Genomic DNA, 26,057 nt, shown 5'->3' with positions numbered 1-26,057 from the left:
GGGAGCCTAACTTGGCCAGGTGGCAGTCTCAACTTCCATGTCACCAGGACAGATGTTGCCTACTTATATGAAGTCACTCCTTTCTTGGGAAGCCTTTTAGACTGACAGACCTCAGACTCGTGGGAGTGAGAAACAAGAGTATATAATAAATAGATTGTTGAGTATGATGTAAAAGAAACCACTCCCACTTTTATCTCTCTAGTCTTGAAATTATGCATTTTGGTCACGAAACTAAAAAGCACCACATATAAGTCATTGATCCAAATAAAGGACTGCATTTTATGGGGTTTTTGCAGCCTTGCAGATGGTGCTTTTCAACTAGCAACATGGTTTTAGTAGGATATTCCAAAGATCTAGATGAGCAGCTGCTTCTATGTAAAGAAATATATATATAGTAATATTGGTCAATTCCCTAAGTAGGAGCTCTTCACTGTACTTTTTTTTTGTGGTAAAATTAGTTCCTTGATCAGAAACCATTTTGCACAGAATAGCATAATGATAATACAAATGTTGTCATATGTCTGTGCTTGAGGATGCTGGCAGAAGCGCTGCAGCCAAGGAAGGCATATTCATATATAGGATAATTGTCTAATCCAGTGGAAAAGAATGCTCTTCTCTCTCTATGGTGGAAGAGGTCCAATATAATCAATCAGTGGAGAATGCGTGCCAATCTGGGACTTAATGTATAATCACTATCATTGACATTTGGGTAATGAGTTGTTTCAGCAGGCAGAGAAGCTGTGGGAAGAGAAAATCCATTTTGTTGACCTCATGCATAACCTCTAGCCCATCACCATGGCTGTTTTGTACATGAGTCCATTAAACAAGCACCAGAGTTGCTCAAAGAGTGACTGACATTCACAGGATGGGGCACCTTGTGATTCGACTGTAGAAAGCTTCCTCTCCAATAGGCAACTTTGTATAATGATGTAAATAATTCACGACAATATCATACTTTGTGCTCATTCTGAAAGTTATATTAACACATTTCCCAGACTTCATTTACTAACCTTTCAACTTGATTTATGCAAAGATTCTGACCAGCTGACACACCCATCAGCTCATGTTAATGGGCTAGTATATGTTTTTATGGTCAATTAGTGTCTTATTATCAGGCATCTCTTTTTATTTGTATACATTTATTCAGTACAAGTACAATTTTGTTACATGCATAGATTTCATAGTGGTGAAGTCAGGAGTTTTAAGGTATCACCCTAATAAAGTACATCATAATCATTAAGTGATTTATCATCATCCACTCCCTCCAACCCCCTCACCCTTCTGAGTCTCCATTGTGTATCATTCCATACCTGATGTCCATTGGTATACATTATTTATTAATAGCTCCCACTTATAAGTGAGAATATGTGGTATTTGTCTTTCTGTGTCTGACCTGTTTCACTAAAGCCTTCAGTGTCATCCATGTTGCTACAGAAAATGTGATTTCATTACTTTTTATGGCTGAATAGTGTTCCATTTTGTATATATGCCACATTTTATTTCTCCAGTCATCTGTTGATAGACACTTAGGTTTATTCCATACCTTGGTTATTGTGAATAGAACAGCAATAAACATATGAGTGCAGGTATCTTCTTGATATATAGATTTCTTTTCCTTTGGGTAGATACCCAATAGCGGGATTGCTGGATCAAATAGTAGTTCTATCTTCAGTTCTTTGAGAAATCTCCATAGTGTTTTCCATAGAGGTTGTAGTAATTTACATTCCCACCAACAGTATATTAGCTCCCTTATCCCTGCATTCTTGTCAACATCTGTTATTATTTTTTTATTTTTATTTTTTTTGAGACAGAGTCTCGCTTTGTCTCCCAGGCTGGAGTGCAGTGGGGTGATCTTGTCTCACTGTAACTTCTGCCTCCCGGGTCAAGCAATTCTCCTGCCTCAGCCTCCCGAGCAGCTGGGACTACAGGCATGCACTACCATGCTTGGCTAATTTTTGTATTTTTTAGTAGAGATGGGGTTTTGCCATGTTGGGCAGGCTGGTCTCAAACTCCTGACATCAGGTGATCCACCTGCCTCAGCCTCCCAAAGTGCGTAGTAATGGTTATTCTGACTGGGTCAAGATGATATAACATTGTGATTTTAATTTGCATTTCCCTGATGATTATTGATGCTGAGTTTTATTTCATATACCTGTGTGTCTTCTTTCGAAAAATATCTATTCATGTCCTTTGGCCACTTATTAATGATATCATTCATTGTTTTAGTTGTTGTTCAGTTGTTTGAGTTCCTTATATATTCTGGATATTAGGCCCTTGTCACATGGATAGTTTGCAAATATTTTGACCCATCTTGCAGATTGTGTCTTTATTCTGTTCATTATTTCTTTTGCTGGGCAGAAGAGTTTTAGTTTAATACAGTCCCATTTGTCTGTTTTTGTTTTTGTTGTATTTGCTTTTGAGGACTTGCTCAAAAACTCTTTGCTTAGGCCAATGTCTAGTAGAGTTTTTTCTAGGTATTATTCTAGGATTTTTATTGTTTCACCTTTTATGGTTAGGTCTTTAATCCATTTTGAGTTAATTTGTGTCACTGTTGAGAGATAGGGGTCCAGTTTCATTCTTCTGCGTATGGCTATCTAATTTTCCAAGTACCACTGATCGAATAATGTGTCCTTTCCCCAGCGTATGTTCTCATCAAATTTGTCAAAGACCAGTTGGCTGTAAATACGTAGCTCTTTTTCTGTGTTCTCTATTCGGTTCCATTGACTTATGTGTCTATTTTTATACCAGTACCATGCATTTTTGGTTCCTAGAGCCTTTTAATATAATTTGAAGCCTGGAAATGGGATCCCTCCAGCTTTGGTCTTTTTGCTTAGAATGGCTTTGGCTACTTGGGCATTTTTGGGGGGCTCCATATGAATTTTAGATTTTTAAAACTTTTTTTTTTTTTTGAGATGGAGTCTCCCTGTCGCCCAGGTTGGAGTGCAGTGGCGCCATCTCGGCTCACTGCAGGCTCCGCCCCCCAGGGTTCACGCCGTTCTCCTGCCTCAGCCTCCCGAGTAGCTGGGACTACAGGCACCCGCCACCTCACCCGGCTAATTTTTTGTATTTTTAGTAGAGATGGGGTTTCACTGTGTTAGCCAGGATGGTCTCGATTTCCTGACCTCGTGATCCGCCCACCTTGGCCTCCCAAAGTGCTTGGATTACAGGCATGAGCCACCGCGCCCGGCCTTAAATCATTTTTTTAAATTTATTTTTATTATACGTTAAGTTCTGGGATACATGTGCAGAACATGCAGGTTTGTTAACATAGGTATACGTGTGCCATGGTTCTTTGTTGCACCCATCAACCCGTCATCTACATTAGGTATTCCTCCTAATACTGTCACTCCCCTAGCCGCCCACCCTCTGACAGGCCGCAGTGTGTGATGTTCCCCTCCCTATGTCCATGTGTTCTCATTGTTCAACTCCCACTTATGAGTGAGAACATGTGGTGTTTGGTTTTCTGTTCTTGTGTTAGTTTGCTGAGAATGATGGTTTCCAGCTTCGAAGGACATGAACTCATCCTTTTTTATGGCTGCATGGTATTCCATGGTGTATATGTGCCACATTTTCTTTATCCAGTCTATCAGTGATGGGCATTTGGGTTGGTTCCAAGTCTTTGCTATTGTGAACAGTGCCACAATGAACATATGTGTGCATGTGTCTTTAGAGTAGAATGATTTATAATCCTTTGGGGTATATACCTAGTAATGGCATTGCTGGGTCAAATGGTATTTCTGGTTCTAGATCCTTGAGGAATCACCACACTGTCTTCCGCAATGCTTGAACTAATTTACACTCCCATCAACAGTGTAAAAGCGTTCCTATTTCTCCACAGCCTCTCCAGCATCTGTTGTTTCCTGATTTTTTAATGATTGCCATTCTAACTGGCATGAGATGGTATCTCACTGTGGTTTTGATTTGCACTTCTCTAATGACAAATGATGATGAGCTTTTTTTCATATCTTTGTTGGCTGCATGGATGTCTTCTTTTGAGAAGTGTTTGTTCGTATCTTTGTCCATCTTTTGATGGGGTTATTTTTTTTTTCTTGTAAATTTGTTTGAGTTCTTTGTAGATTCTGGATATTAGCCTTTTGTCAGATGGATAGATTGCAAAAATTTTCTCTCATTCCGTAGGTTGCCTGTTCACTCTGATGATAGTTTCTTTTGCCGTGCAGAAGCTCTTTAGTTTAATTAGATATCATTTGTCAATTTTGGCTTTTGTTGCCATTGCTTTTGGTGTTTTATTCATGAAGTCTTTGCCCATGCCTATGTCCTGAATGGTACTGCCTAGGTTTTCTTCTAGGGTTTTTATGGTTTTAGGTCTTACATTTAAGTCTTTAATCCATCTTGAGTTAGTTTTTGTGTAAGGTGTAAGGAAGGGGTCCAGTTTCAGTTTTCTGCATATGGCTAGCCAGTTTTCTGAACATAATTTATTAAACAGGGAATCCTTTCCCCATTGTTTGTTTTTGTCAGGTTGTAAAAGATCAGATGGTTGTAAATGTGTAGTGTTATTTCTGAGGCCTCTGATCTGTTCCATTGGTCTATATATCTGTTTTGGTACCAGTGCCATGGTGTTTTGCTTACTGTTGCCCTGTAGTACAGTTTGAAGTCAGGTAGCATGATGCCTCCAGCTTTGTTCTTTTGCCTTAGGATTGACATGGCAATGCGGGCTCTTTTTTGGTTCCATATGAACTTGAAAGTAGTTTTTTCCAATTCTGTGAAGAAAGTCATTGGTAGCTTGATGGGGATGGCATTGAATCTATAAATTACCTTGGGCAGTATGGCCATTTTCACGATATTGATTCTTCCTGTCCATGAGCATGGAATGTTCTTCCATTTGTTTGGGTCCTCTTTTATTTCATTGAGCAGTGGTTTGTAGTTCTCCTTGAGGAGATCTTTCACATCCCTTGTAAGTTGGATTCCTAGGTATTTTATTCTCTTTGTAGCAATTGTGAATGGGAGTTCACTCAAGATTTGGCTCTCTGTTTGTCTGTTATTGGTGTATAGGAATGCTTGTGATTTTTGCACATTGATTTTGTGTCCTGAGACTTTGCTGAAGTTGCTTATCAGTTGAAGGAGATTTTGGGCTGCAAACAGAGACAATTGGAGTTTCTCTCTTCCTACTTGAATACCCTTTATTTATTTCTCTTGCCTGATTGCCCTGGTCAGAACTTCCAATACTTCCAATATTATGTTGAATAAGAGTAGTGACAGAGGGCATCTTTGTCTTGTGCCAGTTTTCAAAGGGAATGCTTCCAGTTTTACCCATTGAGTATGATATTGGCTGTGGGTTTTTCATAAATAGCTCTTACTATTTTGAGATACATTCCATCAATACCTAGTTTATTGAGAGTTTTTAGCATGAAGGGATTTTGAATTTTGTTGAAGGCCTTTTCTGCATCTATTGAGATATTCTTGTGGTTTTTGTCATTGGTTCTGTTTATGTGATGGATTAGGTTTATTGATTTGTGTATGTTGATCTAGCCTTGCATCCCAGGGATGAAGTCAACTTGATCGTAGTGGATAAGCTTTTTGATGGGCTGCTGGATTCAGTTTGCCAGTATTTTATTGAGGATTTTCGCATTGATGTTCATCAGGGATATTGGCCTGAAATTTCCTTTTTTTGTTGTGTTTCTTCCTGGTTTTGGTATCAGGATTATGCTGGCCTCATAAAATGAGTTAGGGAGGATTCCCTCTTATTCTATTGTTTGGAATAGTTTCAGAAGGAATGGTACAAGCTCCTCTTTGTACCTCTGGTAGAATTTGGTTGTGAATCCGTCTGGTCCTGGGTTTTTTTGGTTGGTAGGCTATTAATTACTGCCTCAATTTCAGAACTTGTTATTGGTCTTTCAGGCATTTGACTTCTTCCTGGTTTAGACTTGGGAGGGTGTATGTGTCCAGGAATTTATCCTTTTTTTTCAGATTTTCTAGTTTATTTGCATAGAGGCATTTATAGTATTCTCTGATAGTAGTTTGTATTTTTGTGGGATCAGTGTTGATATCCCATTTATCATTTTTTTATTGCGTCCATTAGATTCTTCTTTCTTTTCTCCTTTATTATTCTGGATAGTGGTCTATTTTGTTGATCTTTTCAAAAAATCCAGCTCCTGGATTCATTGATTTTTTGGAGGGTTTTTCATGTCTCTATCTCCTTCAGTTCTGCTTTGATTGTAGTTATTCCTTGTCTTCTGCTAGCTTTTGAATTTGTTTGCTCTTGCTTCTCTAGTTCTTTTAATTGTGATGTTAGGGATCTTTCCTTCTTTCTCTTGTGGGCATTTAGTGTTATCAGTTTCCCTCTAAACACTGCTTTAGCTATGTCCCAGAGATTCTGGTACTTTGTGTTTTTGTTTTCATTGTTTTCAAAGAACTTATTTATTTCTGCCTTAAGTTTGTCATTTACCCAGTGATCATTCAGGAGCAAGTTGTTCAGTTTCCATGTAGTTGTGCAGTTTTGAGTGAGTTTCTTAATCCTGAGTTCTAATTTGATTGCACTGTGGTCTGAGAGACAGTTTGTTGTGATTTCTGTTCTTTTACATTTGCTGAGGAGTGCTTTACTTCCAACTATGTGGTCAATTTTGGAATAAGTTCAATGTGGTGCTGAGAAGAATGTATATTCTGTTGATTTGGGGTGGAGAGTTCTGTAGATGTCTATTAGGTCCGCTTGGTGCACAGCTGAGTTCAAGTCCTGGATATCCTTGTTAACCTTCTGTCTCATTGATCTGTCTAATGTTGATAGTGGGGTGTTAAAGTCTCCCATTATTATTGTGTGGGAGTCTAAGTCTCTTTGTAGGTCTCTGAGGACTTGCTTCATGAATCTGGGTGCTCCTGTATTGGGTGCATATATATTTAGGATAGTTAGCTCTTCTTGTTGAATTGATCCCTTTACCATTATGTAATGGCCTTCTTTGTCTCTTTTGATCTTTGTTGGTTTAAAGTTTGTTTAATCAGAGACTAGGATTGCAACCCCTGCTTTTTTTTTTTTGTTTTTCATTTGCTTTGTAGATCTTCCTCCATCCCTTTATTTTGAGCCTATGTATGTCTCTGCACATGAGATGGGTCTCCTGAATACAGCACACTGATGGGTCTTGACTCTCTATCGAATTTGCCAGTCTGTGTCTTTAAATTAGGGCATTTAGCCCATTTACAGTTAAGGTTAATATAGTTATGTGTGAATTTGATCCTGTCATTATGATGTAAGCTGGTTATTTTGCCTGTTAGTTGATGCAGCTTCTTCCTAGCCTGGATGGTCTTTACAATTTGGTATGTTTTTGCAGTGGCTGGTACTGGTTGTTCCTTTCCATATTTAATGCTTCCTTCAGGAGCTCTTGTAAGGCAGGCTCGCTGGTGACAAAGTCTCTCAGCATTGCTTGTCTGTAAAGGATTTTATTTCTCCTTCACTTATGAAGCTTAGTTTGGCTGGATATGAAATTCTGGGTTGAAAATTCTTGCCTGGTATCACCAGCAGAGGCTGCAGAAAATTCTTGCCTGGGTATCACCAGCGGAGGCTGCAGAACAGCAAATATTGCAGAACAGCAAATGTTGCTGCCTGGTGGTTCCTCTGGAAACTTCGTCCTGGCTGTGTGAGGTGTCAGTCGGCCCCTACTGGGAGGTGCCTCCCAGTTAGGCTACTTGGGGGTCAGGGACCCACTTGAGGAGGCAGTCTGTCCATTCTCAGAGCTCAAACTCCATGCTGGGAGAACCACTGCTCTCTTCAAAGCTGTCAGACAGGGATGTTTAAGTCTGCAGAAGTTTCTGCTGCCTTTTGTTCAGCTATGCCCTGCCCCTAGAAGTGGAGTCTACAAAGGCAGGCAGGCCTCATTGAGCTGCGGTGGGCTCCACCCAGTTTGAGCTTCCCAGCCACTTTGTTTACCTACTCAAGCCTCAGCAATGGCAGATGCCCCTCCCCCAGCCTTGCTGCTGCCTCGCAGTTCGATCTCAGACCGCTGCGCTAGCAGTCCTAGCAGTGAGCAAGGCTCCATGTGCATGGGACCCACCGAGCCAGGCATGGGACATAATCTCCTGGTGTGCCGTTTGCTAAGACTGTTGGAAAAGCGCAGTATTAGGATGGGAGTGTCCCAATTTTCCAGGTACCATCTGTCATGGCTTCCCTTGGCTAGGAAAGGGAAATCCCCAACCCCTTGTGCTTCCTGGGTGAGGCAATGGGGGTAGCAGCTCATCCAGGGTGAACTCACACATGTTTCAGGCAACTTAAATTATCTTTTCTTATGCTAAACTATTTATAGAGTTAGCCCATAACAGCAAAAGGTAATGTTTCTTAGACCTCCCTTCTACTTGATCTATTCAACTGGCTGAGGGCCTTTGGGGCCCACAAGTATTAGAATATGTTCTACATCCTGAACCTCCATTGATGGGACCCCAAGCTTGATGGACATTGCTTCAGCATCAATTTGCTTGCCATGGACCCCAAATAAATTCTCAGCCCCAATCGTTGATATAACCCCTGGAATCTTCCTTCATGGAGACACCCCACAAACCTTGCTACTGTTAACTCTGTGATGTTTGGAAACCTCCTTAGTCCTGCAAAAAAAATGCCAGAAGATGTGGCCCATCTAAATTGGTGGGATGTTAAAGGCCAGAGATTACATCCAGGAACCAAAGGAAAGATCATAGTTGGCCATTGCCTCTGAAGGGAAAACATACAAAGTGGTGCTGTTGCCCACCTAAGATCAGAGACATCTGAAAATCTAAGATGGGACCCTAAAAGGGTACACCTGGGGGTCCAACGTGAAACCAAAGACTTCCCCAGAGGGACACCCCAGGCAGAAACTTTGGATCAATAAATAAGCCCTCCTTAGGCTTTTTTTCTTAGAATCTTTTTTATTCCTTACCATTATGGGAAACACTGCATCTATTCTACCTGATTCCGCCCTTGGCTGCATCCTCAACCATTGGAATCAGTTTGACCCTGATAATCTAAGGAGGAAATGCTTGATACTCTTTTGCAGTACTGTTTGGCTTCAATATTGTTTGGAATCTGGAGTTTGCTGTTGAATGGGAAAGTGGAATGAAGTTGCACATATCCAGACTTTTGTGCTGCTGTTCTAAGCAGGGTCAGGCTGTGCATAGAGTTACACCCTATGCAACTGTGATGCTCTCTTTTGGTGCTGTTGGTCCTCAGTGTTCTTTGGAGTCTAGGGAGGTTTGGCCTTTAAAAATCAAACTTTCATAGAAGCTGCTTTACCTAAAATTTTGATTCACAGTCTTTGTGGGATTACCTATTGGGGCAAACAAAGTGTAACCATGTAAAAACTGGTGAGCTTGTGTTGTTATCTTACAGCTAAAGTTCCAAGGCAAAAGCTACTGGATCTTCATTTTTATGTGTGTATACATGTCTAGATGTGTTTATTTGTATGTACACTTATTCTTGTGGCTACCAAATTGGCTTATAAGCAGAAGAGCACTCATAAACTAAGTAAATAAGTGCAAGCAATTTTCAAGTTCATATGACTTAAGTATATCTTGAGTATATCTTCAGTAAAGTATATCTTTACTGAACAAGCTGGTTTTAAAATTATCGGTAAAATAAAAATAGAAATGTCTTCAGAATTGTAAACATACATTTTTTTCTGGGTTTTATATTTGTCTTTGCTAGATATTTTGAGTTGTCAGCGTTTGGCATAGAAGGTAATAAACCTATTAACTCAGCCAAAACAAAATCATCTTGATTTGTGTGCCTTCTTTGACAAATGAAAATAGTTTAATGTTGTTAGCTAAATTTTTTGAGTTATCAGCAAAAATACCTACGTATTTAACTTTGAGGCTTTTATTTAGGTGAGCATATGATGTTCATTGGCTATTTAAAAAAAATGGTTAACAAGAAAATAACTAACCTTAAATAATGGTGTGTAATAGCTTGGTTTTCAGAAGTAATCTAGATAAACTGTTAAAAATGAAAAAAATTGACTATGTGTAAATGGGATAAATGTTTTAGGTTAATTTTTGTGTAAATTAAAATTCTAAAATTATTTTTATGCTTATTGGATATCTGGGTTATTTCCAATTTCAAAAGGATTGTGATATGAGGAAATATGTTTCTAAAAATTGTGAAATTGTTCTCATCTATAAAAATGATCATATCTGATAGTTCAGGATTTTTTTTTAGGTTTCACTAAAATTTAATGTTACTAAGGATAAGAATTATAGTTAACACAGAATTCTGTATATAAAATGTGCCCAAATTTATGTTATTAGTAAAAAATAATAATTTTGTGTAACTCAGAAGTTATCTGAAAGTTAATTAAAATTATGGACTTTAAAAAGGTTTTGAAACAAAGTAATAAGGAGCTTGTAAGTAAGGGAGAGAGATGTGAAGAAAGTTATTATATGAAGATGTATTTTTTATAAGGAAGGATATAAAGTTAATAATTTTGTATGAGAAAGGATCTTCCATGGTAGATTTTCTTGTCCTGGAGTAAAATGACTGGGAAGAAGAAGAAGAAAGACGGAAGAAGGAAGAAGGAGGAGAAGAAGGAGTAGAGGAAATCTGGGACTTAATGGAAAGCTCAGGCATGTTGTGGATTATCTGTATGTCATACATAGTTTTTTTTTTTCTGTTTTTCTGTGTGTTTATCTTCATGCACATACAGAGAAACTAAAAAGTTGAAACATTTTAGATAATAAAATATTCTTTAAAACCTGATAGACAATTGGAGAAGTAGGGCTAATTAACATTTTCATAGTTAAAGCTCTGAGTCTTAAGTAAATTAAAATAAGAAATATTGTAAAGAAATGCACTGGCAGTTTGACAATTCTTTTTTAATATAGTTAAGCATGAAGCCAGCCTTAATGTACATGCTTACATTGCTTCACGTTATGTCTGCTGTTTTGCATGGATAGTGCTGGCACTAGAGTACTTACTGGTCATGTGCCTAGAGTAAATTTCTTGATTGCACAGGATGTATGCTAATATCAGTGGACTTAATAATATTGAATTGCATAACAGGACTAAAGTATTCACTATATGTTTTGTGGGGGACTCTGAGTAACACTGTAGCCTCCAGAGTAGACAGAGTAGGAAAAAGGTTGAGCGTTGGTTTTCTGTTTATTTGTTTTTGCTTCTCATTTTCATTTGTTTGCTGTTTGTTCTGTTTGGGGTTTTGCTCGTGTATGCATATATATATATATATATAAAATCATTGATTTTTTTTTTAGTTTCTGATGGAAGGCTTTCATTTGGTTCTCTGAATGGTTATTTCATTTCCTGTGCATTTCTAGCAAGTCAATATTTTTTCCCTTTATCTTGAATTCCTAGGCTATCTTTGTTTGGTGTGCAGAAATTGATGGAGCCTACCAGCTATTTGGAATTTGGTTGGTTTTGCTTGCCTCTGGTGATCCAGAGAGCTAAAAAAAAAAGACTTAGTTTTATATGATATAAACAGAGAAAGTACATTATATATTTTGTTTTTTGGAGAGGTGGATGAGAGTGCAAATGTTTGAGTAGTGTTTGTTTCCAGGGTCAGTCAATTGAATCAATAGTTTGAGTTGGTTTTAGAACTTTTCCTTTGATGTATAAAAACTATGATATAAGTTCCAAATTTGGGGCTCATAGCAAAACCACTTTATGAAGCAATAAGGGAGGCAGAAAATAAATCAATGGAGTTGACCCCAGAAATGAAGGGAGGCTTCACCAAGTTAAAAAAGGCTCTCAGCCAGGTTCCACCAGTTGGTATCCTGAAACTCACTTAGCCCTTCTCATATCTGGATGGTCTAGGAGCATGGGCTGGTATTTGGTTAACCTTTCCTCTCTCATCCAGATGTATCCTTTTATTTCTAGGACTGACCTTACTTGATGCGGGGTTAACACATCCAGTGGTTGACCCAGGGTGATTTTAGTGGTTTCTTCCACAAAAATAGCAGTGGTTACTATTGCCCACAGGCAGCTTGGCCACTCTAAGGCCACTCTGTCCAATTTCTTTAAGAAGTAGGTGGTTGGCCTGGGTTCTAGGCCTAATCTTTTATTGAGCACACCCACAACTATGCTTTTCTGTTCTGCTACATACAACAAGAAAGGCTAAGTGGTTGCTTTACAAAATAGAAGGGAACTGGATCTCCTAACTGCTGAAAAAGGTGGCATATGTCTTTTCCTAGAGGAAGAATGCTGTTTTTATGTCAACCAATCAGGATTAGTAAGAGATGCCATCCAAAAATTAGCTGACCATGTCTCTAAAATAGGTTGATAGTTGTCTGAGTTATGGGGCTCCTTAGCTTAGTTGGCCCATTATTAATAATTATAGTTGCAATGATTTGTAGACCATGTTTGTAAATCTTTTAACCAGATTTATTTCTTCTCACCTAGAGACCATTAAGCTTCAAGTGATCATGCAGAAGAGCTACCAGCCAGTTTCAGATAATGGCCCTGGTCACTGAGAGGTCACACTGTCTTCATTAGACAGAGAAGGGAGAGCATTTTGTGATCCTCAATAGGTAGGGACTGCATACAAATCATCATGAAGCAGTTACAGAAGAAAGACCATTGGTCTCTCTGCCTCCCATAAAAATGTATGGGGCTCACATCTCTCAGGGGGAAATGAGATAGAATAGAGTCTGGAGACAGGGAGCCTAAGGCCAACCCATGGCTGGCTTCTTCTAATTAAACTAAAGAAAAACTTCAGCCTCTTACTGGCCATGGGCCAAGCCCCCATTTCAGCCTCTGGTTGGCTGTGGGTGAATCCTTCATTTGCATAAGGTGTAATCAACTGGAAGCCTCTAAAAGATACCTAGGGGTGTTACCAAATTCTTCTAGCTTAATAAAAACCCAAGGAACATTGCAACTGGCGCTCTTGAGCCTCTTGCTCAAGCCTGCTCCCATTCTGTGGCGTGTACTTTTGCTTCAGTAAATCTATGCATTCATGTTGTTGTTCTTTCATTGCTTTGTTTCTGTGTTTTGTCCAATTCCTTGTTCAATAAGTCAAGAACCTGGACGACTCATAGTCAAGACCCTCCACCAGTAACAGCAGCACTGGAGTCTCTCTGAACTTATTATGGTTTAGAAGGTTGCCTGATTAATTGTTCTTTATTCAATTAAACTTTATTTAATTTGTCTAAGGTTTGTATTTTCTTTTTTTAATTTTTTTTTATTATTATATTTTAGATTTTATGGTACATGTGTGCAATGTGCAGGTAAGTTACATATGTATACATGTGCCATGCTGGTGCGCTGCACCCACCAACTTGTCATCTAGCATTAGGTATATCTCCCAATGCTATCCCTCCCCCCTCCCCCCACCCCGCAACAGTCCCCGAAGTGTGATGTTCCCCTTCCTGTGTCCATGTGTTCTCATTGTTCAATTCCCACCTATGAGTGAGAATATGCGGTGTTTGGTTTTTTGTTCTTGCGATAGTTTACTGAGAATGATGGTTTGTATTTTCAAAAGAGTTTATGATCAGAAGTATTTATCCAATGTATCAGTAAGAAATAATCAGGATCAGACCATTTAGGGCTTTGAAAACCAGCTTAAGCAATGAGCAATGAGCTCACTGTGTGAACAACAGAAGTTCACTGAAGTATTTTAACAAAGTGCCAAGATCCTATAGACACATAGAGGCTTATTTTGACTGCAGTGTAAAGAACATATTAAAAGCTGATAGAGGAGATTCTGGAAAGATGAAAGAGTAGAAGGAACCTTCTCATGTAAATAAAAATTACATCAGCAGAATATGTGTGATGTAAACTTGGAATCTCTGGAGCGTATTGAAAGTTTGCAACTACCAGGGGAAGTCTTGGATACTAAACTGTAGTTAATTACAGTCAATTTCAGCTTTTAGCACAGCAGCAACCCATTCCCTATCCCTATCCTCTTGACAGACAGTTGTGTGTGTGCTCCTGGAGCAGCCTGCACATAGATTGCAACAGCCACAGCAGGCAAAAAGAACTCTTTCCTCTAAATATTGGTGATCTGTTGCCTGATCACTCATCACTGCTTCTAATCAAAAGGTGCAGGCACCGAAAGGGAAACCATTGTTGTTGCATCTCCTCTGCTGTTGCAACACCCTCCCTTTCCATCTGAGGTGACATTCAGGATGCAACTGTGAGGAAACGTGGGGGAGACACACAGCCAAGAAAGAGTCTACCAACTGACCAGTAAGCCTACATGCCACCTGCTGGATCACACCCCAAAGCTTCAACATCAAAAATACCTGGCTAACATTCCCCAACTCTGAAACAAGAGGCAATAAGTCAGCTTCAAATAAAGACCCTACAAAAAGACCTGGTCCAGTGAAAACGTCCAGAAAAGAAGTCTTGACCGTACTCAGTCTACATTGCAGTCAAAAGAACACCCACATGCAGAGTGAGAAAGAACCAACACAAGAACTCCAGTAACTCAAATGGCCAGAGTGTTGTATGCCCTCCAACACCAGGTCTCCAACAAGAGTTCTTCACCCCGGGAGGTGGAGCTTGCAGTGAGTCGAGATAGCGCCACTGTAGTCTGGCCTGGGCAAAAGAGCGAGACTCCGTCTCAAAAAAAAAAAAAAAAAAAAAGAGAAAAAGAAAAAAAGAGTTCTTCACCAGGCTGAACTGGCTGGGATGACATAAATAGAATTCAGAATATGGATAGAAATAAAGATAATTGAGATTCAGAAGGATGGTAAAGCCCAATCTAAAAAAAAAAGTGTCAAAATAAAGTGATACTGGAGTTGAAGGATGAACTAGCCAGTATAAAAAAGAAGCTAACAGGTCTGACAGAGCTTAATAACACAATATAAGAATTTGACAATGCAATCACAAGTATTAACAGTAGAATAAACCAAGGTGAGGAAAGAATCTCAGAACTTGAAGACTGGTTATCTGAAATAAGACACACAAAAATAAAGAAAAGCAATAAAAAGAAATAAGCAAAATATCTAAAAAAAATATGGGATTATTTAGAGACCAAATCTGAGAATCACTGGCATCCTGAAAAAGGGAAGGAGAAAGCAAACAACTTGGAAAACATATTTTAGAATATCATTCGTGAAAACTTCCCCATCCTTGCTAGAGAAGCCAATAGTCAAAATCAGGAAATACAGAGAACTCCTTTAAGATTCTACATAGGAAGATCATAACTAAGACACATAATCATCAGAGTTTTCAGGGTTGAAATCAAAGAAATAATGTTAAAGGCAGCTAGAGAGAGAGCAGTCACCTACAAAGGGAATCTTATCAGGCTAATAGCAGAACTCTCAGCTGAAACCTTACAAGTCAGAAGAGATTGGGGGCCTATATTCAACATTCTTAAAAAAATCTTCATTCAAGAATGTCATGTCCAGTTCAGCTAAGCTTCCTAAGTGAAAGAGAAATAAAATTCTTTCCAGAGACACAAATGTTAAGAGAATTTATTATCACCAGCCCTGCTTTACAAGAGATGTGAAAGGACAACTAAATATGGAAAGAAAAGACTGCTACCAGTTAATACAAAAACACACTTTAACACAAAGACCAGAGTCACTGTAAAACAACCACAGAAACAAGCCAACATAATAATCAGCTAACAGCACAATGATAGGATCAAATTCAATATATCAATACTAACCTTGATGTAAACAAGCTAAATGTCCCCACTTAAAAGGGACAGAATAGCAAGCTGAATAGAGATCCAAGACCCAATGCTATGATGTCTTCAAGAGACCCAGCTCACATGTAATGACACTCACGAGCTAAAAATAAAGGGATGAAGGAAAATCTATCAAGCAAATGAAAAACAGAAAAAAAGCAGAGGTTGCAATCCTAATTTCAGACAAAATAGATTTCAAACCAATAAGACCAAAAAGACAAAGAAGGGCATTAAAAAAGTGGTAAAGGGTTCAATTCAACAAGAAGACCTAACTATCATAAATATATATGAATCAACACAGGAGCATTAAGATTCATAAAGGAAGTTCTAAAAGACTTACAAAATGACATAGGCTCCCACACAATAATAGTGGTAGACTTCAACAGTTCGCTGAAATATTAGATCATCAAGGCAGAAAATTAACAAGGATATTCAGGAACTAAACTCAACATTGAACTAAATGGATCTGATAGACCTTTACGGAACTCTCCCCTACAAAACAGCAGAATATACATTTTTCTCATCACCACATGTCACATCCTCTAAAATTGACCACATAATTGGACATAAAACCACCCTCAACAAATGTAAAAAAAAAAAAAATTATACCAAAAACAGTCTCGGGCCACAGCACAATAGAAATAGAAGTCAGGACTGAAAATTGCTCGAAACCATGCGATTACATAGAAATTAAACAACATGATCCGGAATGAGAATGAGACCCGAGATACAACATACCAGAATCTCTGGGACACAGCTAAGGCAGTGTTCAGAAGGAAATTCATCACACTAAATGCCCACATCAAAAAGTTAGATCTAAATTCACAACCCAACTTTACAACTGAAAGAATTAGAGAAGCAAGAGCAAATCCACCCCAAAGCTAGCAGAAGATGAGAAGTAACAAAAATCAGAGCTGAACTGAAGTAAATAGAGACCCACAAAACATTCCAAATATCAATGAATCAGGAGGGTTTTTTTAAACAAAATTAATAAAGTAGGCCACTAACTATAGAGAGTAACAAAGAAGAAAATAGAGAAGATTCAAACAAATACAATTAAAAATGATAAAGGGAATGTTACTACTGACCCCACATAAATAAAAACAACCATCAGAAACTATGAGCACCTCTACAAACAAAAAACCTAGAAAAGATGAATAAATTTCTGGACACATACACCCACTCAAGACTGGGCCAGAAAGAAATTGATTCCCTGAACAGATCGATAATGAACTCCAAAATTGAATCAGTAATAAATAGCCTACTGACCAAAAAAAAAGCTCAGGGCCTGATGGATTCACAAGCAAATTCTACCAGCTGTACAAAAAAGACCTGGCACCATTCCTACAGAAACCATTGCAAAACTTGTGGAGGAGGGATCTCTCCCCAACTCATTTTATAATGACAGCATCGTCTTGATACTAAAACCTGGCAGAGACAAAACAACAACAAAACAGACCAGGCCAATATCTTTTATTAACATTGAGTCAAAAATCCTCAAGAAAATACTGCAAATCGGATCCACCAGCACATCAAAAAGCTTATCCACCATGATCAAGTAGGCTTTTCTCCTGGAATGTAATATTGGTGCAACATACACAAATCAATAAATGTGATTTATCACATAAACAGAACTAAAGACAAAAACCACATGATTATCTCAATAGATGTAGAAAAGGCTTTCAGTAAAATTCAACACATCATTTTAAAAACTCTCAATAAACTCAGTATTGAAGAAACATACCTCTAATAAGAGCCATCTATGACAAACCCAAGCCAACATTATACTGAATAAGCAAAAGCTAGGAACATTCCCCTTGAAAACTGGCACAAGTAAGGATGCTCTCTCTCACCATTTCTATTCAACATGGTATTGGAAGTCCTAGCCAGAGCAATCAGGCAAGAGAAAAAACTAAAGCACATCCATATAGAAAGAGAGGAAGCCAAACTCTCCCTGTTTGCAAATGACATGATTCTATATCTAGAAAACCCCACAATCTTGGCCCAAAAGCTTTTTGAGCTGATGAACAACTTCAACAAAGTTACAGGATACCAAATCAATGTACAACAGTCACTAGCATTCCTCTACACCAACAGCCAAACCAAGAGCCAAATCAGAAAGGTAATCCCATTCACAATTGCCACAAAAACAATGGAATACAGCTCACCAGGGAGATGAAAGATCTCTACAATGAGAATTACAAAAAAAACTGCTCAGAGAAATCAGAGAAGACACAAACAAATTTTAAAAATTCCATGCTCATGGGTAGGAAGAATCAATATAATTAAAATGGCTATACTGCCCAATGAAATGTACAGATTCAATGCAATTTTCATCAAAACACCATCATTATTCTTCACAGAGCTAGAAAAAAATATTTTAAAATCCATATGGATTCTAAAAAGAGCCCAATTGGCCAAGGCAATCCTAAGCAACAAGAACAAAACTGGAGGCATTATATTACCTGACTTCAAACTATACAACAAGGCTACAGTAACCAAAACAACATAGTACTGCTATAAAAACAGGTATATAGACCAATAGAACAGAAAAAATAGCCCAGAAGTAATGTTACACATCTGTGATCATCCTGATCTTCAACAAAACTGATAAAAGCAAGCAATGAGGAAAAGAATCCTTATTCAATAAATGGTGCTAGAATAACTGGCTAGCCATATGCAGAAGATTGAGGCTGGACCCCTTCTTTGTGCCATATACAAAATTCAACTCAAGATAGATTAAAGACTTAAATGTCAAATCCAAAATTATAAAAACCCCAGAAGACATCCTAGGCACTACCATCCTGGACACTGGAGGAGGCACAGATTTCATGACAAAGACACCAAAAACAATTGCAACAAAAGCAATAATTTACAAGTAGGATCTAATTAAACTTAGGAGCTTCTGCACAGCAAAAGAAACTATCAACAGAGTGAAGAGACAACCTACAGAATGAGAGAAAATATTTGCAAGCTATGCATCTAACAAAGGTCTACTATGCAGTGTCTATAAGGAACTTAAACAAATTTACAAGAGAAAAACAACTCAAGTAAAAAGTGGTGAAAGGACATGTACTTCTCAAAAGAAGCATACATGTGGCTAACAAGCATATGAAAAAAAAAGCTCAATATCGCTAAGTTTTTAGAGAAATGCAAATCAAAACCACAATGAGATACCATCTCACACCAGTCAGAGAATGGCTATAATAAAAAAAAGTCAAAAAATAATAGATGCTGGCAAGGTTGTGGAGAAAAGGGAACATTTACACACTGTCGGTGGGAGTGGTGGGAGTGTAAATTAGTTCAAGCATTGTGGAAAGCAGTATGGTGATTCCTCAAAGAGCTAAAAAAAAAGAACTACCATTAGACTCAGAAATCCCGTTACTGGGTGTATACCCAGAGGAATATAAATCATTCTACCATAAAGACACACGCACAGGAATGTTCACTGCCACGATATTCACAATAGGAAAGACATGGAATTAACCTAAATGCCCATCAATGACAGATTGGATAAAGAAAATGTGGTACATATACACCATGGAATACTGTGCAGCCAAAAAAATGAGTGAGATCATGTCCTTTGAAGGAACATGGATCAAGCTTGAGGCTATTATACTTAGTAAACTAATGGAGGAACAGAAAATCAAATACCACATGTTTTTATTTATAAATGGGAGCTAAGTGATAAGAACTTATGAACACAAAGAAGGAAACAACCGATAATGGGGTCTACTTGAGGGTGGAGGGTGAGAGGAGGAAGAAGAGCAGGAAAGATAACGGCTGGGTACTGGGCTTGATATCCAGGTGATGATATATGTACAATAAACCCCAATGACACGTGTTTACCCATGTAACAAGTCTTCACATGTACTCTGAAACCTAACATAAAATTTAACCTGGGAGAAAGAAAAGAGAATTGTCTAGCCATGACTTTTTCCACTTTTAAGTGAAATAATAGTAGTAATAGTTATTATTATTGGAGAATTGCTTGAGTTCATTGTATATCCTGGATATTAGTCTCTTGTTGGATTAATGGTTTGCAACTATTTTCTCCCACTCAACATGTTGTTTCTTTCTTCTGTTGATTGTTTGTTTTGTGGCATGGGAGATTTTTAGTTTAATATAGTCCCATTTGCCTATTTTTATTTTAATTGTCTGTGCTTTTGAGATCATAGTCATAAAATATTTGCCTAGACTAATGTTGTGAAGTGTTTCCCCTATGTTTTCTTGTAGAATATAATTTAAGGTCTTACATCTATGTCTTTAATTTCATCTTCAGTTGATTTGTGTACATGTTAAGAGATAACAGTCCAGTTTCATTCCTCTGCATATTGATATTTGGTTTTTAAGAGAGTGTCCTTTTGCCAGTGTATGTTCTTGGTGCTTTTGTCAAAAATTGGTTAGCTGTATGTAAGTAGACTTATTTCCGAGTTTTCTGTTCTGTTCCATTGGTCAATGTGTATATTTTTATCCCAATACCACGCTGTTTTGGTTATTATATCCTTGTAATATATTTTGAAGTCAGGTAGTATGATACCTCCAGTTTTGTTTGTTTTGCTCACAATTGCTTTAGTTATGCTGGCTCTTTTTTGGTTCCATGAAAATTTTAGAATTATTTCTTCCATTCTTGTGAAAAATGTTAATAGTATTTTGATAGGAATTGCACCAAATTCATACATTGCTTTGGGCAGTATGGTCATTTTAACAAGACTAATTCTTCTAGTCCATGAGCATGAGATTTCTTTCCATTTATTTGTCTTTCATCAGTAATGCTCAACGTCACTAATCATCAAGGAAATGCACATCAAAACCACAGTGAGAGAGCATCTTACCCAAGTTAAAATGACTACTATTAAAAAGTAAAATAAATAAATAAATAAATAAATAACAGATGCTCATAAGGATGTAGAGAAAAGAGAACTCATACACTGTTGTTGGGAATGTAAATTAGCATGACCATTGTGGAAAACAGTATAGAGATTTTTCAAAAAACTAAAAATAAATTCATCAACCTCGCTATGTGGTATCTATACAAAAGCATAGAAATCAGCATATCAAAGGAATAACTATACATGTATATTTATTGTAGCACTATTCACAACAGCAAAGATATAAAATCAACCTAAGTGTCCATCAGTGGGTGAATGGATAAAGAAAATGTGGTACATATACATAATGGAATAGCATTTGGCAATTAAAAAGAAGAAAATCATGTTATTTGCAAAAAGTTGTATGCAACTGGAGGTTAAGTGAAATAACTCAGGCACAGAAAGACAAATATTGCATGTTTTCACTTCTATGTGGGAGCTAAAAAAGTTTGCTTATAAACGTAGAGAGAAGAATGATAGATACTAGAGGCTGGGATGAGGGGATTCAAGGGGGAATTAAGAGAGATAGCTTAATGGGCACGCACATGCTCATAAATAAAAGGCATAAGTTCTATTGCTCAACTACAGAGTAGGGTTAATAACAATGTATTATATGTTTTAAAGTAGCTAGAAGAGATAAATTGTTCTCAACAGATACAAATGATAAATACTCAGTGATGGACCTGTCACAAACCCCTGACTTGATTATTACACAAAATACCACATGTACCCCATAAAATGTAATATATTGGATTCAATTTTTAAAAAGTAAAAGAAGAACAAAGCCAAAAGACTCACACTTTCTAATTCCAGACCTACTACAAAGCTACAGTAATCAAAACAGTTTAATACTGTACAGTATTACAAAACAGTGTAATACTGACATAGAAAAAGAAACATAGACCATTGGAATATAATACAGCCCAGAAATAAACCTTTACAAAATGGTTAAAAAATCTTTGACATGGGTGCTAAGAGCATTCACTGGGAAAAGGAGAGTCATTTCAATAAATGATTGTGGAAAAACTGGATATCCACATGAAGAATGAAGTTGGACCCTTATATAACACCATATTCAAAAATTAACAGAAAGTAGATCAAAAGCATAGAGTAAGACAATTATTAAAAGAAAACATAGGGTAAAACTTCTTGGCTCGGATTTAGTGATGATTTCTTTAACATGAAACCAAAAGAACAACAATGAAAGAAATGATAAACATTCAGACATTGGACTGCATGAAAAATTCTTTAAATTGTGCCTCAAAAAGTCATCATTCACCAAGTAAAAATGCAACCACACAATAGGAGAAATTATTTGAAAATCTTACATCTGACAAGGAATTAATATCCAGAATATGTTGAGAAATCTGAAAAGTCAACAACAAAAGACACACAACCCTTTTCAAAAATGAGCACATGAATTGAATAGACATTTCTCCAAAGAATATATGTAAGCAGCCAATAGGTACCTGAAAAGATGCCCAATATGCCAATCATTAGGCAAATGCAAATAAAATCTATAATGAGAAACCACATGCATTTGGATAATATATATATAATTATTATATTACACATACATAATATATATGTGTATTATATAAATACACATTTTGTATATAGTTTTCATATATATATACACACATATGCTATACAAATGGAAGTATTTGGATAGTGTATGTGTGCATATATTTCATAAATGTATTATCTCTATACAATATTATATATATACATACACACATACATACATACGTGCAAGCATTGGCAAATATATAAAGAAATGAAAACTCTTGTGCACTTTTAGTAGGAATTTAAAAGGGTACAGCCACTGGGGAAAACCATATGGTGGTTCCTCAAAAAATTAAGAATAGAATTACCATATGAGCCATCAGTTCCACCCTGGGTATATACCCAAAAGGAATTAAAAGCAAAATCTTGAGGAGATATTTGTACGCTCTTATTTATAGTAGCATTATACATAATAGCTGAGATATGGGAGCAACACAAATCCCAACTGATGGATAAATGGAGAAGCAAAAGGTGTTATATTTGTAAAATGGAATATTAGTCTAAAAAGGAATGGAATTCTGCAATGTGTTATAGTATGGATGAGCATTGAGGACATTATGCTGAGTGAAATAAGTCTGTTATAAAAAGGCAAATATTTCTATAATTCCACTTATATGAGTAACTTAGAGTACTGAAAATCATACAGACCAAAAGTAGAATGTAGGTTGCCCGGGCTTGGAGAGAGGGGCAAATAGGGAATTACTGTTTGATGTGTACAGTTCCGGTTTTGGAAGATGAAAAGATCAGGTGAATGGTGGTGATGGGTGCACAACAATGTGAATGTACTCTGTGTGTCCAAAATGTACACTTAAAAATGGCTAAAATAGTACATTTTATGTTACATAGATTTTACCAAAAAAATAAAATTTTCTGCTTTTGAAAATACTTTGTGGGAGAATGTATCCCACAGAGTGGGAGAAAATATCTGTAAAACATATATTGACAAGAACTTGAATTTAGAATGCATTATGTCTCAATTTCATGATGCATTTATAATATTTTTTTCTATTTTCTCTTAAAACCATATACTAAGATTGTTGAAACACACGGTGAAGGCATGTAAGTGCCTGAGTTGGGATCCTGGCTCTGCCATTATTTAGCTATGTCATCTTAGATAAGATATTTAGCTTCCTTTTGTACCAGAATTTGTCAACTATAACATCTCTTTCACTAAAGATTGAATATATTAATCTGTATACAACTCTTAGAGCATATAATAAGCATGTAATGTATATTAACTAATATCAAATCACTTTGCTCCTTTTCTTCTGGTAAAGGTGAATATGCAATTTAGTCTACTAACACAGTAAATATTCACTGGCTCAGGTATGGACATTTTTGGAGTAAAATATAAAAAGCACTTTAACCTTAATTTGGTTTAAGGCCACTTGTGTCTTCATTTCACAGGAGAAAACTATTGAACAAAACTCTCTGAAGAGTCCAGCCCTACTTTATAACTTCTAATTGTGATTTCTGGCTATAGCTCCAGCTTATGAAGAAGAAGAAGAATTATTTTATCTGGCTGATTATTGCCTTGCATATGTCATTTCCATAGGGACCTCAAAGATAAAGCTGAGGGCACATGTCAAACATTTTGGGTTCAGCTATCCCAACATTTTCACAATTACCATTCCCATTTTACCAAAAAGGAAAAGAATCAATTTCAGGTGTCCATGCAGACCATGAAATTTAGCAAAATGTGTGTGAACATGTGAATAATTTTGAGAGGAGTGTGATTTACACTGATATCTGAAAAAATACCTATGACCTAAAAAGTTAAAGATATACTGAATTATTACCCCTTCTAGGCTAAAAGTACGGTAAAAATTAACATAATTTATCTGACGATGTGACGGCCAATGTTTGGCAAAAATAAAGCTATCAACTAAAAGAAAAATTTTCTTTTCCTAGGAACAGAAATATCAGCAGTTTGTAGCATTAAGCCCACAAATTTTAGGAAGCTGTATTCCAAACTCTAGGACATGAGATCCAAGTAGGTATTATTCCTGTAGTTCAAACAAGCATTACTGCTCTTTGGCTAAACGTCTTACCAGAGAATGGGCATTTAGGAAATGAGATATTTTCAGGACATCCCCATCCTTTTAATCCACATACCTCTGTTTCTGCGATGCAAACCGATAATGAGTCCAACAATCACACACATTGAAAAGAAGACTATCCCAATGCATATCAGGCAGGGAGAATTCTAGTCACACCAGTTACCTGAAGAAGAAGAGATATTGTAATTGTTAGTTATTGGTGTGGAGGCACTTTCGACTGGGGCGCAATGTGTCAAGAAATCAAGAGGTATGTTTTGATGCCATCCCACTGAATTCATTTAGATTTGGGCTAAGGCTTAGGTCTAAAGATCAGAGAGCTGTGGGTGACAGAGACAAGAAGAACGGCTGTTTCTAGGATGGGATAGGTTTGGGTTGAGGCTAAACAGGTCTGGAGAAAAACAACTCATCTTTCTTTTTCTCCATCTAGCCCATCAGTAAATGGGCCTCATTAGAGCACTAGATGGAGTTACGCTCCGATTGTTATCATTTCACCTGGGCTTGAAAGAGGCTGGGAGTACAATAGTTCTGGAGACCTCTGAACTGCTTAAAAGATCATATGAGCTTTGGAAATACGACTCTCATGAGTGAAAGGGTTTTCAACAACATAATATTAAAAATATTCTTTAGCACGCATCATAGCAACATCATTTGGCTATCTAGTCTGTCCATAAAATAGACAGTGTGGGGCTTACTACCACAAGTGATGCCATTCCACCACTGGAGTGGCATAGGCACAGTGTAACTTAGTGGTTAAAATATGGGATACAGTGTCCGTATGGCTTATAATCGATCTTGTTTCCTACCATTACTAGCTGTGTGATTTTAGGTGCAATAGTTAATGTTGGTGGGTTTATTTTCATAATATAGAAATTGGAGTGGTAATAATATTTAACTCAAAGTGTATTATGGAGGTTAAATGCACGAATTTCTGTAAATCTGTTGGTGTGGAGTTTTTCAGTAGTAAAAATACAAAAAATGTTAGCCTCTAATGATGATGTAATAATTACTATTATAAAACTAATTCTGCATCCTTAAAAATTATTTATTCCAACTGATTCACCAATACCTTTTAGATAAAGTTGAAGAGATTTTCAGAAACTCAAATTATGCCCATGAGAAACAGTTGAATAACTGGGCACCCTCAGCTTGGCAAAGGTCAAGTTTGAAATGTTCCTGACTGCTAATCTCTGAAGAGCTATCTGGGAAATGTCAGCTGTTACACATGTGACCTTTGAATGTTCAATTAAGTGTAAGATACAGAGAAGCAGGTCAGTACTAAATAAGGACAAGCATTAAAAGATGTATTGAAGCAGGAACATTAGAAAAAAACAAATCCTCTAAAAACTTGGATAGTGTGAATAAGCCGATAGAAGCTACAGTACAGTTTGTTTTGCAAAACAGCAGCTAGCAGAGGTGAATGTTGTGAACTGGTGGCTTTCTGGTGGAGTGGTGTCTTCCCCAAACCCCACAGCCACAGTGGTGGAAAATGGCAGTTCTGAGGGTCAGATAAGAGAGTTCAGGCCAGAAGAGCAGCTGCAAATGTAAACGGAAAATCCAAGAAGTGGAGAGATATTTAGGAAGACCAAGACCCAAATCCTTCGCTGACAGCAGAACTACATGTGGTGGGAGGCGGCGCAGGAGCCTGGTGAAAAGTAGGGGGAAAGCACAGGAGACTCTACTCCTGAAACAGAGCTCTGCCAGAAGAGATCTGTGAGTCTGAAGCTTCTTAAATTGAGCACAATCCCAAATCATGAACAGCTATTTTTTGGTGTCTTAAATTTTTTTGCTTATCGTGCAAGTTCCCCCAATCCCCGCCCCCAACACCATAGTTGAGAATGAATGAAAACTTTTTGTTTAAGGAAAAGTAAACCACCTGGTGTTGCAGCTAGTGTAACTCTCCCTATGTGGTATATTTTCCTGATGCTGTGCAATTAAGACTTTATTTTATGCCCCGAAGGGTCAGTGGTCCCTTTAAGAATTCAAGTGAGAAATATGTGTAAATTTTG

General features: G+C 37.3%; 1 pseudogene; it reads right to left on the bottom strand.

Annotated features, from left to right (window-relative positions):
• The window catches only part of LOC129044728 (putative selection and upkeep of intraepithelial T-cells protein 1 homolog), a 73,740-nt pseudogene that overhangs the window by 25,039 nt on the left and 22,644 nt on the right, over positions 1–26,057 (bottom strand).

This window comes from Pongo pygmaeus, chromosome 1 (genome assembly GCF_028885625.2).
Source record: "Pongo pygmaeus isolate AG05252 chromosome 1, NHGRI_mPonPyg2-v2.0_pri, whole genome shotgun sequence".
Taxonomy (NCBI): domain Eukaryota; kingdom Metazoa; phylum Chordata; class Mammalia; order Primates; family Hominidae; genus Pongo; species Pongo pygmaeus.
This window is presented reverse-complemented; position numbering and strand designations above follow the sequence as displayed.